The sequence below is a fragment of the Callospermophilus lateralis genome, chromosome 10 (assembly GCF_048772815.1).
Source record: "Callospermophilus lateralis isolate mCalLat2 chromosome 10, mCalLat2.hap1, whole genome shotgun sequence".
In the NCBI taxonomy this organism is placed as follows: domain Eukaryota; kingdom Metazoa; phylum Chordata; class Mammalia; order Rodentia; family Sciuridae; genus Callospermophilus; species Callospermophilus lateralis.
Genome location: NC_135314.1, coordinates 129,918,801 through 129,933,735, shown reverse-complemented (window position 1 = coordinate 129,933,735; position 14,935 = coordinate 129,918,801).

The window sequence follows — 14,935 nt, the reverse complement described above, 5'->3', positions numbered from 1 at the left end:
TTCTTTTATTTAGTGAGATACAGTTCTCATGTTTTCTTCTAGTCCTTTGTACATGGTTTCCCGTAGCTCTTTGGGAATATTTCAAAGAGTTGCTTTAAAGTCTTTGTGTAGCAAGTTCAATGCCTGTGCTTCCTATGAGTGGTTTCTATTAGCTTCTTTTTTCCCATGTGTAAGTCATACTTCCTGGTTTCTTTTTCATGCTTCATAATTTGTTGTTGTTGTTGTTGTTGAAAACTGGATGTTTTGAATATTATAATGTGTGATAGTTTTGGAAATCAGAATATCCTTTCCCAGAATGGGTTATTGCTGCTTGCTGTAGTTGTTGCTCTTTGTTTGTTTAGTAACTTTTTGGAAATAATTTTGTGACGGCTGCATTCTTTGTTGTATGTAGCTATTGCCGTCATCATCCTATTATCTTAGTATTCAGTTTGTAACTCTATAGGTATATCCTTAAGTGCCTAGAACCAAAGCAAATGCAAATGAAAAGAAAAAACTCCTTAAACTCCTAGTATTTTCGGCTCTTGCCAGTTTACAACTGTTAACAACAGTTTACAACAACGCAGTTTACAATTCTCATTAGCTTTCACTTTCTGCTTGTGCAGAGCCTGAAGGGCAACCAGAAGTGAGAGATTGGGGAGGATCCAGGATCCTTAGGCATTAAATCTTATGCTTTGTGCTGGGTACTTATGAATAGTAAAGACATAAAAAGCTATGGGAAACTCTGGGTCCGGTGCCTAGTAAGGAGTTTGATGAGCATAATTAAACAAACAATATGAAGGCACTTGTTATGATCTGAAATTTTGTGCACAGCTATTTACACCAATGTATAGGGTTGAGGCAAATGAACAGGCCAAATCCTTTACCTAGAACCAGAGTGGGAATGTTGTAAATCTGGGTAAGGTTATGAAATACCTGTACTTGTTGAGCCATGACTTTTAGATTGGCTTGTGCTTAGCCAAAGTTATTTATGTATATGCTGCAGGTTTTTTTTTTTTAATGATACTGGGGATGGAACACAGCAGCTCTTTGCCACTGAGCTATAGCTCCAGTCTTTTTTATTTTTATTTTGAGACAGAGTCTCATTAAGTCCACCGGGCTGATCTCACTCTTGCCATCTTCCTGCCTTAGCTTCCTGAATTGCTGGGATCACAGGTGTGTTCCAACAGTGGGTTGTTCTTAATATGGCACAGACTCCTTACCCCTATTAGTCTAGGACACACACACACACACACACACACACACACACACAAACAAACAGGATAAGGTGATTATCTGATACTATCTGGGCTAGAGAGTCATGTGATTGCCACATCAGGGCAAAGCTATGCTGTAACAGATTAATGTGTTTGGCCATTGGAACCAACAAATTGATATTGGCCCCATGATTTGTTGTTGCATGGTTAGAGCAGCAGTGCTCATTCCAATTCCTGCTAGTAAAAGTAACAGTTCTGCTCCAGGAGTATGGGAATAAAAACAGCCTGCCTTTTTTGGGATGGATATGCCTGGAGGGGAACCAAGACTAGGGATTTTGGCTAGTTGAATATAAGAGAAATCCCAAAGACAGTAGGACACATTTAGAGTTACAGATTTGGATCTGGGTCCTTTTGTTGCCTTTGCATTGAGGGAGTTGGGAATGGATTTGTAGGAATGAGAAGTAGTATAATATGTCCCAGCCTCCATAGAACCACAATATATCTCCATGGATGAATCAGCGGACCCCAGAATGAGCTGTTACCCCTAGACCCCAAGAGATATTTGGGAGCTCAATACTGAATGTCTCCAAATCATGTTAAATTTGGGATAGACAAGTCACGTTAAATTCAGAGTAGGTTTGTAGAGACGCAGATATCTCCCAATTCTAGTGCCTCCTCTCCTCTTGTGGAACTCCATACCATTCCTTCTGTGGACTGTAATGTAATTATGTTTACTTCTTGTGGGGAATTATGATTAGGATGGGTCACCCATTGAAGACACTATACTGGGGGATTTTTTTTCCCTTTTTATTGTTGCATTATAATTTTACATTTCAGCAGACCTGGTTGTTACTTATTTATACATGCACATTATACATGGGGATTTCAGCAGGTATTTGTATCTAAAGTGGATATATATGATTCAGCAGCAGCAATTGTGGGTTTGCTTTTAGAAAAGAATCCTGGGCTCTCTATTACCATGGGACCATAGTTTACCACCTATCCTGAGTTGGGTCACCAATGGACATCAGAAGGCAAATCAATTGATATTTTAAATGTCTATGGGGAGCAGTTATTGTTGGAGTAATTTCTGATTCTCCTAAAATGACCCATATGGGCTGTGTGGCTGGGTGTACCCAATTATAGTGAAGATATTGGCAGCAGTAAGGCCTAGAATTAGTATAATTAATGCTCAAGATAAAAGGAGCATCCACTTGGGTATCCATTTGCCTTGCTGTAGTTTAAACATAAAGATTTTAACAGACCATTACGGTGCTTGGTGAGTTTGGAAGCCTGTGGTTGGGAAAGCAAATGGGAGTTCCACCGTATACCCTGGTAAGAGACCTAGCATTAGGTTGTGTAGGCCATGAAATGGGATCCAAGTTCACCACCAAAAGAGGTTCAAACAGAGGAGGTACATTTGGCAAGGATGATTTCCTGTTCCACTTTGGTGTTCCTGGTCTATGGCAATTACAGTATAGTAGAAGTGTCCGCTAAGGGAGGAGGTAGGCCAATGAAATCAACCTGCCATCTGCCATGCCCAACAGGGGCATGATGAGGCAATTTCCAATATTTGGTCTAGGAATATAACTTGCAATTGAGGACAACTTGCCTAGCCAGGGATATTGTAAGGGGAAGGCTGAGACTGAGGGTCCACATCATTGTGTCCCCCTCAGTCATGGACAAGAATGCATGAAAGTGGTGACTGAGGATGGCTGGAATAGAGTGATTCAGGACTGAGTTATGAGGGGAAAATTGTGGGGAGGGTTAGATGATCATACTGAGGAGCCTGGAGGAGCCACGGATTTGATTAGACCAGAGCAGGAGGTATCTTGTACACCTGGGAGAGAGTCAGCCTTACAATTAAACATTGCTTCAGGAGTGGCAGCACTGGTATGGGTTGAGACATGTGACCTTCATGATTGGTGCCTTGGCTGTATCTTTCCAGATGGAGGTACCGCACAGGGATGGCCCTGATTAAGGAGCTTGCATCTTTGCCATTGGCCTAACCAAACAGCTAACTCATTTGTGAGCCAGCCAGCCCTGGACAATAGCCTTCTGTACTGCCAAGTGAACTGCAACCAATTCTGCAGGCTGGTCATGTTTTGCAGTGCTGGCAATTTGGGGTTAGAAGACAGGACAACACTTGACAACAGCAACATGCAGTTGCACAAAGGAAATCTCTAGATTTCCTTTAGACCATCAGCAAGTGCTGGTGCCTTCCCAGAGGGACAGGGCCATTAGGAAGAGGCAGTTAATAAATAATTGATAGTTAATAGGCATTGTGGAGGTGTGTAAATTGTGTCAGCCATTCCTATCCTTGTCACCAATCGACTTAAAGCCTCCAGTCAAATTGGGATTCCAGAACCAAGGCAGCCAGCACCCTGCCCTAATGGGAAAGGAAGGGGAGCTGATCATGAGTGTTTACAGTGTCTTTCACAGGGCACTTCTTTCGCCTGATGGATAGTCCTAATGCTCAGTCTGACCATGACCAGGAGTCCTGCACAGGAAGCTTGTCTATACTGGCAGGCACTCTTATAGCTCTTGTCTGACCTGTGTCTCGTTTATGTCTTCTTGATGACTGCTGTGATTCTGAAAGCCTGCCCTTATGTTCTCCTGGAGTCTTGAGGGAAACCTGACCTGGGGCAGCCTCAGGTTCTTTAGACAGAAGGCAAAAATTAAATGCATACTGCCACATAGGAAATAAATCTAAAAATTCATTCGTTATAAATTCTTGGGCAGAGATGGCACAATGAATTGGGAGGAGAATCCTCATTCCCTGGGTCACTTGAGGCAGGAGTGAAGAGTGTGTGTGTGGGGGTGTTAACTAGTAGTAAATATATATAGGGGAATAGGATATGGGTCACATTAAGTTAAAGGACAAATGTCTTAATGGCGCACTTAAATGAAGGATGGAAAATCTGGGAGTCAACTCTGCAAGGCAGGAAGGTGCCTCTAAGTTCTTAGTCCTGGCAACCAGCTGGAGCCATTTGGGTGGATTGTCTACTTCTGTTGCCAGGGTAGCAACCTTTGCTGTGCCATTCTGGTTACAAGGGCCTCCTCAAGGTTCTTCCTGAGCACACACTTTCTAGATTCATAGAATTCTAGATTGTAGATTCTAGATTCATATGGGAAACACTTCAAAGCCTGTATTCCCTAGACTCATTCCCTAGGCTCTTCTTCCCAATCTCTCCAGTTGGTCTTGTTTTCTCCAACAGTTATCCCTGGTACCAGGTGGCAGTGGCTAATATTTTTGCCATTAATATTTCCCACAAACACCCCTGGGTAGCTGTCTCAGTCTTGGATAGTTCTGAGTTAGGCAGAATAAAGGCTAGCCCTTTGAGCTGGTCCTACAGGGAGCCACCAGATAGGTCAAGACAAATGTCACCGTTCTTTGAGAACAAGGCCCCTTTTGCTCTCTCTGGCATTAGGAACCTATACTGGGAAGGCGGGCTGATGTCTTGAAGGCTTCTGTGGAGCTAGAGAGTGAGTGGGATATGGGGCCAGGGTAAGTTAAACATGCCACACAACTCTAAATAAGATTCAGGGTTGGGGCTGGGGATGTGCCTCAAGTGGTAACATGCTAGCCTGGCATGTGCGGGGCGCTGGGTTTGATCCTCAGCACCACATTAAAAAAAAAAAATAAAGATGTTGTGTCCGCCGAAAAACTGAAAAATAAATATTAAAAAATTCTCTCTCTCTCTCTCTCTCTCTCTCTCTCTCTCTCTCTTAAAAAAAAAGATTCAGGGTTCACTTTGTTTTGGTTTACTTGATTAATCATTTGTCCAGTTGAGGTAAACTTTTGGTTAGTTTCCAGATTCCTTTAAAATCAACTCTAACACTTTTTGGACAGTGTTTATTGTTTTGGTGGAGAGACAGTGTTTTGAAGCTCTCCATTCTGTCCTTTTTGGTGATATCACTCCATATGTGTATTCTTTTTTTATTTTATTGGTTCTTTTTAGTTATACATGATAGTAGAGTCCATTTTGATATAATTATAGAAGCATGGAATATATCTTATTCTAATTAGGACCTCAGTCTTGTGGATGTACATGATGGTGAGATTCAATGTGGTATATTCATATATATGCGTAGGAAAGAGAATAAAATCATGGCATCTGCAGGTAAATGGATGGCATTGGAGAAGATAATGCTAAGTGAAGTTAGCTGATCCCAAAAAAACAAATGCTGAATGTTTTCTCTGATATAAGGAGGCTGACTCATAGTGGGGGTAGGGAGGGGGAGCATGGGAGGATTGGATGAATTCTAAATAGCGTAGAGGGGTGGGAGGGAAAAGGAGGGGGCAGGGGATTATCAAGGATGGTGGAATGTGATGGACATCATTATCCAAAGTACATGTATGAAGACACGAATTGGGTGTCAATATACTTTATATACAAACAGAGATATGAAAAATTGTGATATATATATGTGTAATAAGAATTGTAATGCAAAAAACCCAAAGTACATGAAAAAGACATGAATTGGTGTGAACATACTTTATATACAAAGATATGAAAAATTGTGCTCTATATGCATAATAAGAATTGTAATGCATTCTGCTGTTGTGTATTTAAAAAAATAAAATCAATTAAATTAAAAAAAAAAAAAACTAGGAATGGAACCACCATTTTACCCAGTTATCCCGCTCCTTGGTATATATCCAAAGGATTTAAAATCAGCATGAAACAATGTGTATGTTTTAAAGTGAACATTATCATCAACCTACTTTTTAATTTTCCTTTTTTTTCAGAGTATGCACAGCATAGAACTTACAATTTTTTACTATTTTCTATTTTATTAAAATGGGAATTCTATAAAAGGATGTCTCTGTGTGTGTGTGTGTGTGTGTGTGTGTGTGTGTGTGTGTGAGAAATTCGGAAGTGGCTTACTTACGTGGTTCTGTCTTGAGACTGTAATCAGCACCTTGTCATCTGAAGGCTTGAACTTGCACATCCAAGTTCACATACATGGCTGGTGGCATCAGGCCTCAGTTTTCGCTGGCTTGCTTTTTATGTCTTGTGCTTGGTTTTCATTGAATTTCTGTCAGGTTACAGTTTTCATCAAATTTGGAAAATTTTCAAACATATTTTTGCAAATCATTTTTTCTGATTTCTCTTGCTATGGTTTGGCTAAGGGTCCCCCCGCCCCAAATCTCTGTGGTAAAAGCTTGGTCCTGATCTTGGCACTATTGGGAGGTGGTGGAAACTTTAAAAGGTGGGGCCTACTGAGCAGTCTTTGGGTCACTGAGGGCTTGCCCTCCAATGGGGATGGTGGGACCTTGGTCTCTCTCTCTTTCTCTTTTGCTTCCTGGAGAGGAGGTGAACATTTTTTCTCCCCTGTCCACTCTGGTCATAAAGCCCCAGCACAGGTTTATAAGAAACAAGACTGATCAATCATGGACTAAAACTTCTAAAAACTGTGAGTCAAAAACAAATCTTTTTTTCTATAAGTTGATTTTCTCATGTATTTGTTATAGAGTCAAAAATTAACTAATACACCTTCCCTTTCTGTCTTCTGAGACTTCAATTACCTGTTTATTAAGTGACTTGAAGATGACCTACAGCTCACTGATAGTTTCTTCTCCCTCTCTTCCTTCCTCCCTTTCTCTCTTTTGTTTCCTGTCTAATCTGTTAATCCTAATAGTTGTATTTTTCATTTCAAACATTGTCTTTTTCATCTCTAAAGGTTCAGCATGTGTCTTTTTTATGTCTTCCATACGTCTATATTTAACTTTTTGACCATATGGGGTGCAGTTCCAGTAACTGCTTTAATGTCCTTATTTTCTAAGTCTGATATTTGGGTCAGCTTTGATTGACTGATCCCACCCCACACCACCTCATTATTATTATATTTTTATTGCCAGGGGCACATCACCTCATTATGAATTGTATTATCTGTTTCTTTATATGCCTGGTAATTTTTGATTGGATACTAGACACTGAGAATTTTACTTTGTTGGAGGCTATATATTTTTGTTTTCTATAAATGTTCCTGCATTGCTGCCTCCCACCAGGAACAAAGTTAAGCTACTTGGAAACAGTTTGATCCTTTTGCATCTGCTTCTAAATTTTTTTACATGAGGTGAGAGCCATGTTTAGTCTTGGGTTAATTATCCCCATTACTGAGGGAAGGCCCTTCTGGGTACCCTATACAGTGCTCCATACATGTATTCTAGCTGGTGGGGACTGTTCCTGACCCTGTGTGTGCCCTGGATACTGTTCTAATTGTGGCTCTTTCCCCTGGTATAAAGTAGTTTCCTCCTGGGCATGTTGATATTTTGTTGAAAGCTCAATGCAGATTTGATGATCTGCAAATTTCTTTCTCTCTGCATCTTTCTTCTTTCTTGTGGTCTGCAATTGTGAACTCCAGTCTCCTTGGTTTCCCAAGGTTCTCATCTTCTTCACCTCAATTTGGGGAATCCACAGTGCTCTGCCTCCCTGTGCCCTGGCCTGTGGTTCACTGAGTTTGTATCCTGTCTTTCAAGTATCATTGTCCTTTGTTACTTAATGTCCAGTATCTTAAAATGCATTGTTTCTCTCTCTCTCTCTCTCTTTCTCTCTCTCTCTCTCTCTCACACACACACACACACACACACATTCTGGATTCATTGTTGCTGTTTTGGCTGTTTAAAGTAGTGAGGTAAATCAGATCCTCCTTACTCCTTGGCTAGAAGTGTTTTAGTCAGCTTTTTCACTGCTGTGACTCAAAGATCCAACAAGAACTATTGTAGAGGAGGAAAAATGTATTTGAAAGTTTCAGAGGTCTCAGTCCATAGATAGCTGGCTCTATTCCTTAGGGCTAAAGATGAGGCAGAACATCATGGTGGAACAGTGTCGGGGGAGGGAAGCAGCTCACATGATGACCAGAAAGGAGAGAGAGAGAGAGAGAGAGAGAGAGAGAGAGAGAGAGAGAGAGAGAGAGAGAGAGAGAGAGAGAGAGATATCTCCATTTGTCAAATATATATACCCCAAAGCCACTCCCCCAATGCCTCTCCTTCTCCAGGCATACCCTACCTGCCTTCAGTTACCACTCAATCTCATCAGCTGATTAATTCACTGATTAATCAGCTAATTAAAGGCTCTCATAACCCAATCATTTCTCCTCTAAACCTTCTTGCATTGTCTCACACTTGAGCTTTTGGGGAACACCTCACATTCAAACCATAACAAGGTAAAAGTCTTACATAGTTTTGATGTATACTCATATACTGTAAAGCATGAAATTTCCTGGTAAATTCTGGTAGAGTTTCTAGTTTTTCCTCTGTAAGCACCAGGTAATGGCTCTTCTAAGAGGGTGTTGAGGAAATGGGACAAGAACAGTGTAAGGACCTCTTCCGGGTCTCCCCACAATGAACCTATTCTACTTGATTTGGGCTGTAAAGGCTTTATATTGCTTATATTATATTATATTAAGAAGCTATTTCCACATTGAACCTCTTAAGTTCAATGTGGAAATATCTTCTTAATATTTACTCTCTTTTCCTTGTTTCTCTCCCCTTTCCTTTCCCACCCCACTCTTTTAAAAATTTTTTAAAATTCTAACTTGTTATATATGACGGCAGAATACATTACAATTCACGTTACACACATAGAGCACAGTTTTTCATATCTCTGGTTGTATACAAAGTATATTCTCACCATTCGTCCCACCCCACTCTTTTTTTTTTTTAATTTTATTCTTTTTTAGATATACATGACAGTAGAGTGTATTTTGATATAGAAATTAGTACACAAGGTCATTAGTGCTTCCTAACCACCCCACGCTGGTCCTGTTTTCTGTGCTTGTCCCAATGTCAGTAGCAAAGTCGAGTTCTGCTTCCCCTCCATTCTCCATCATTCTGGAGCCCAATCAGCAGGTGATGTTTCTTTCAGCACATACAGTGAGCTTTGCAATACAAGTGACCTGATTCATATCTGTGTCTTGGCATCTTTAGGCCTTAGAATTTAGGGAGGTTTATTTAGTCATTTAAAAAAAAAAAAATCCCTCACTAGAACCAAACCTAGAATTATCACACAATAGACTCTTAGCATATTGGATTGAGTTGTCATTGTCTTTGGTTATCTTTAAGGGGCCCTGTACAGCTAATGACCCTAAACAGGTCTGTCTTGTGTTATCTCCTTTCCAAAGAAGAGAATGTCATTTTCTGATGTCTGGCTGTTAGCTTCTCCCAGAACTCTGGTCCTGCCCCCACATCCCTAAAACATTAGAGCTTTTAATAACTTAGTTTTAAAAGTTGGTATTCTCTACTCATGGCTATATTTTGAATATTTATTACTGAGGAGGAAGTGGGCGCCCTGTTAGTTGTGGGGGGTCCCATGGAGTGGGAGTGAGGGATCTTCTGAGTCCGTCCACTGGGGCTCGAATCCTGGCTTCTTCATTTAGAGCTGCAGGACTGGTTACCATTTTCTTGGTTATAAAATTGGGGTAATTGTGATACCTGGTTCATGGGGCTGTCACGATAGAGAGGATAATTCATGTCAGAGATTTCATACAGTGGAACATAGTAAACAACCAGTTATTTTTTGTTTGATTGCTTGCTATATTTATTGTATTATTACTTAGTTATTTCTGTTGCTGGGGATGGAACCCAGAGACTTATGCATGCTTAGCAGGCGCTCCACTGCTGAGCTACACCCCCAGCCCTTTTCATTTTGAGACAAGGCCTTGCTAAGTTGCCTTGAACTTGCAAACTTCATCTTGAACTTGCAAACTTCCTGCTGCAGCCAGAGTTGCTGGAATTATAGGGATGCACCACTGTGCTAGGCTAGTTTTGATTTTTTAAAAACTTTGTTCTTTTTACATATACATGACAGAGTGTATGCATACATACATGAAGTATAACTTCCCACTCTTATGGTTGTACATGATGTGGAGTTACACTGGTCATGAATTCATATATGAACACAGGAAAGTTATGTCTGATTCATTCTGTCTTTCCTATTTCCTAGTATATGTAAATCAATTGTTGTGCAAATGATGTGATTCTGCAATCTGTATATGGGGTAAAAATGGGAGCGCATATCCCACTTGAATCAAAGTGTGAAATATGATATATCAAGAACTATGTAATGTTTTGAACAACCTACAATAAAAATTAATTAAAAAAAAAAAAAAAGAAAGTGCTTAGAACAGCCCAGAGTGGAATGCGGGGGTGGGGGGGGACACGACGACATGTTTTACTCAGCTATTTCCTATCTTTTCTCTTGACCTCACTCCACTGAACTGTGGAGGATGAGTTGGGGAATAATGTTAAAATTTTGCTTTTAGAAACCCACCCCACTCTTTATTCCCTACCTTTGCCCCGCAAACAATGTTAACACCAGTTGTGAATCCTTCCACAGCTTTCCCTGTTCATATAATTATAGGGATATGTCTTATATGTAGGTTGTCTTTTTTAAAAAAATTATTTTTTTAAGTTGTAGTTGGACACAATGCCTTTATTTTATTTATTTATTTTTATGTGGTGCTGAGGATAGAACCTGGACCTCGCACATGCTACACAAGCGCTCTACTGCTGAGCTACAACCTCAGCCCCAAGGTTGTCTTTTAAATGCAAAATAAAAAAGTGTATTTTGTTTTCCTCACTTCCCCAAATATGTTGTGAAAACATCACCAAAGCAGTCGATAGAAATCTAACCATCCTTTTATTGGTAATAGATCACTATGATTTATGAACAATATGGAAAGCAATGGAAGGATTCACAACTGGTGTTAACATTATTTATGGGGAAAAAGTAGGTAAAAGAGTAGGTGGGAGAAAAGGAAAGGGGAGAAAAAGAAGGAAAGAGGGTAAATATTAAGAAGACAGGGGCTGAGGATGTGGCTCAAGCAGTAGCGCTCTCACCTGACATGCATGTGGCCTGGGTTCGATCCTCAGCACCACATACAAACAAAGATGTTGTGTTCGCCGAAAACTAAGAAAAAATAAATATTAAAAAAATTCTCTCTCTCTCTTTTTTTTTTTTTTTAAAAGAAGACACTTAAGAGGTCTGAAGCAATATAAAGCTTATACAGCCCAAACCAACAGGCTCAATGTGGGAGACTCCAAATATTAATATTCTATGGAATGGAAGCACCACTGTTCGTTCATTCATTTCTCTTCTGTTGGTATTCCTTTGTTTACCATTTTCATTTGCCTCTGCATATTGCATGGTGTGAACACCCTTGATGTGGGTTATCACACATTGGTGCTACTTGTTTAGGACTTCTCCATAGTGGGGTGTGGTTTCTGGGTCACAGAGTGGGGTTTTATTAAAATTTATTAGTTGATGCCAAATCACTCTTCCAAAAATCTATAATAATTCATATTCCTCCAGTAATCATAGTGTATGAGAATTCCGTGCATTCCAACCAACATCAGGCATTACCACACAAATTCTTTTAAATATAAGAATATAAAATAAGATCTTATAGTTACTTTACTTTGCATTTTCATGGCTACTAGACAGGTTAGGCATGCTTTCATATGTTTATTGATAATATAATAATATATATTTGATCTTCTATTCCTATATTTTCAGCTGTTATTCTACTAGGTTGTGTTTTGGCTATTTGGGACAACTCTATAAGGATCACCCTTTTATCTATCATCTATTTTGCAATCCTCCCCCTTTTATGTCTTTGTTTATGAAAGTGTCTCCTGACAATGAAGCATCTAAATTAAAAAAATTTTTTTAGTTGTGAATAGACCTTTATTTATTTGTGTACAGTGCTGAAAATAGAACCCAGTGCCTCACACATGCCAGGCAAGTGAGCTACCGCTGAGCCCCAGCCCCAGCCCCATTTTAAATTTTGATGTAATCAAATGGATCAATCTTTTCTTTCCTAGCTTCAGGGTTTCTCTGTGGACTAGAGTGTACTCCCAAACCTAGAGGTTGTAAAGTAATTTCTCAAAATTTCTGGGGAAGAACATATTGATTAGGGAGAAAAATCTAGTAAAAGGGAGGAAAAGAAAACATCAAGATAGTAAATTAGGATATCTAGGAGAAACTATGCCCATCAGCAAAATCCTAACAAGTGAAGAAGTGTATTAGCCAACTTTGTGTCTCTGTGACAAAAATACCTGTCAAGAACAGCTTAGAGGAGGGTTATTTGAGGCTCATGGTTTCAGAAGTTTCAGTCCATAGATGGCTAACTCTATTGGTCTGGGGTGTTGGGGAGGAGCATTGTTCTGATCATGGCTGGCCAGGAAGCAGAGAGAGATGGGGAGGATGGGAGAAGAGGCCACAGGGAAGAACAATCCACTTCCTCCAGCTATGCTTCACCTGGCTACAATTACCCCCCAGCCAATCTCTGCAAACTAGGATGAACTAATGAGGTTACAGCTCTCATAATCCAATCACTCCATCTCCAAACATTCTTATGTTAACACAGGAGCTTCTGGGGGACACCTCAGATCCAAACCATAAGAAGGAGCTAAAACCACCAGGAGGCAGGTAGCAGGCAAGATTATTTGTCTTTGGTTAACTACAAGAATGAGATTGTTGAGAGCCACAGCCGAAGGGGCCCCAGCGAACTTTCAGACTGCCAGCTGATGATTGGCTCACAGCGGCCCCAGCAACATCTAGCTGATTGGCTCCTCTGCGGTGATGCTCATTGGAGATGCTCATTGAGCTGTTTCCCCGCCCTTTCAGACTACCAGCTGATGATTGGCTCACAGAGGCCCCAGCAACATCTAGCTGATTGGCTCCTCTGTGGTGATGCTCATTGGGCTGTTTCCCTGCCCTTTCAGGCCACGGAGCTGCTCATTGGGGGACTTTTTTGGCTCCGCCCATGCGACCCAGCCAATCGGCCTCAAGAGCAGGAGGATTGTGGGAGGTGGAGAGGCTGGTGGGTTGGGGGAGTGGCTTGTGGGAAGCCGGTGGTGGCAGTTGGGCTCTGAGGGTTTTTTCCTGAGGAGCTGTTTTGTTTGGCATGTGTGGTTCTAAAAATAAAGTTAGTTTCTTTTGACAAGTGGCTCCTGAATTGTGCCCAGCCAGACTGCGGCATGAGATAACTATGGTTCATATAAATGTTGCATTTGAAGCTGGCCTGTTACAAACTCCTCTCCCAGTTACTCGGGCACCAGCACCCCCACAGTCATAGAATTGTAGTGAGAAAAATGACATAAAACAAGTAACAACAGCTCCTTTCTTGGGAGCTCCCCATGTCTGGTGGGCTCTGACTGGGGAGGCCGCAGAATGATATCATGAAGGTGCAGAGTATTTGCGGGAATCCACAGGCTCACTAGGTAGCTCCGGGCCAGATCCTTCCCTGATTCCTGTGTACATTCAGGCCAGAAACCCTAGGAATTGGGAGAGTCTCTCTCCTAGTTCCCCAGGAAGGGTCTAGGTTACACTGTGGGGCTGCTCTCTTTGTCTGATCATCCCTCCAGGAACAATCATCTAGACGACACTGGAGAGCTTGTAGTTGACTATTTTCAGGGGTAATTTTTTCCAGTTAGATTTTAACCCACCAGGAATAATTTAATTTGACATATGTTGAGAGATGAGAGGTCCAATTTTACATTCCAGATGGACCCACTATTTATTAAAGAAGCTGTAATTTACCCACAAAATTTAAATACCACTGTTATGGTATAGACGGGAGGTGTTCCACAAAGGATCAGTTAAGCAATGCAAAAAGTTTAGAGGTCAAATGATTGGGTTATGACAGCCTTAACCTAATTTTTACAGCAAAGGAAACAATCAAGAAAGTGAGGAGAGAGCCTATAGGATGGGAGAAAATCTTTGCTACCTGCATTCAGATAAATGGACAAAGAACCTGAAAAACTTAACACCAAAACAAAAACAAATAACCCTATAAAAAAATTGGCAAAGGAACTGAACAGACACTTTACAGAAGAAATACAAATTGTCAACAAATATAGGAAAAAATGTTCAACATCTCTAGCAATTAGAGAAATGCAAGTGAAAACCATACGGAGATTCCATCTCACTCTAGTCAAAATATCAATTATTAAGAACACAGGTAACAATAAATGTTGTGAGGATGTAGGAAAAAGGTTCACTCATACCTTTCTGGTGGGATGCAAATTGGTGCAACCACTCTGGAAAGCAGTATGGAGATTCCTCAAAAACTTGGCATAGAACCACCATTTGACCCAGTTATCCCACTCCTCAGTATATATGCAAAGGACTTAAAAATCAGTATGGTTTGGATGTGGTGTCCCCCAAAAGCTCATGTGTGAGACAACACAAGAAGGTTCAGAGAAGAAATGATCGGGTTCCTAGAGCCTTAATCCACTTAACCCAATCAGTGAATTAATCACCTGATGGTATTAATTGAGTGGTAGCTGAAGGCAGGTGGGAGTGTCTGGAGGAGCTTTGTGGCATGACCGCTTCCTTCTGCCACACTCTTCTGCCAGGATGCTCAGCTTCACTATGGGCCCTGAGGAATGGAGCCTGCTGTCTATGGATTGAGACCTCTGAAACTGTGAACCCCCAAATAAACTTTTCCTCCTCTGAAGTTGTTCTGGTCAGATCTTTTAGTCATGGCAGCAAAAAAGCTGACTAAAACAATGATATAACCACATTGATGATTATAGCAGCCCAATTCACAATAGCTAAGCTATGGAACCAACCTAAGTGCCCTCAACAGATGAATGGATAAAGAAAATATGGTATGTATGTGTATATATATATATATATATATATATATATATATATATATATATATAAAATAGACAATGGAATATTACTTAGCCATAAAGAAGAATGAAACCATGGCATTTGCTGGTA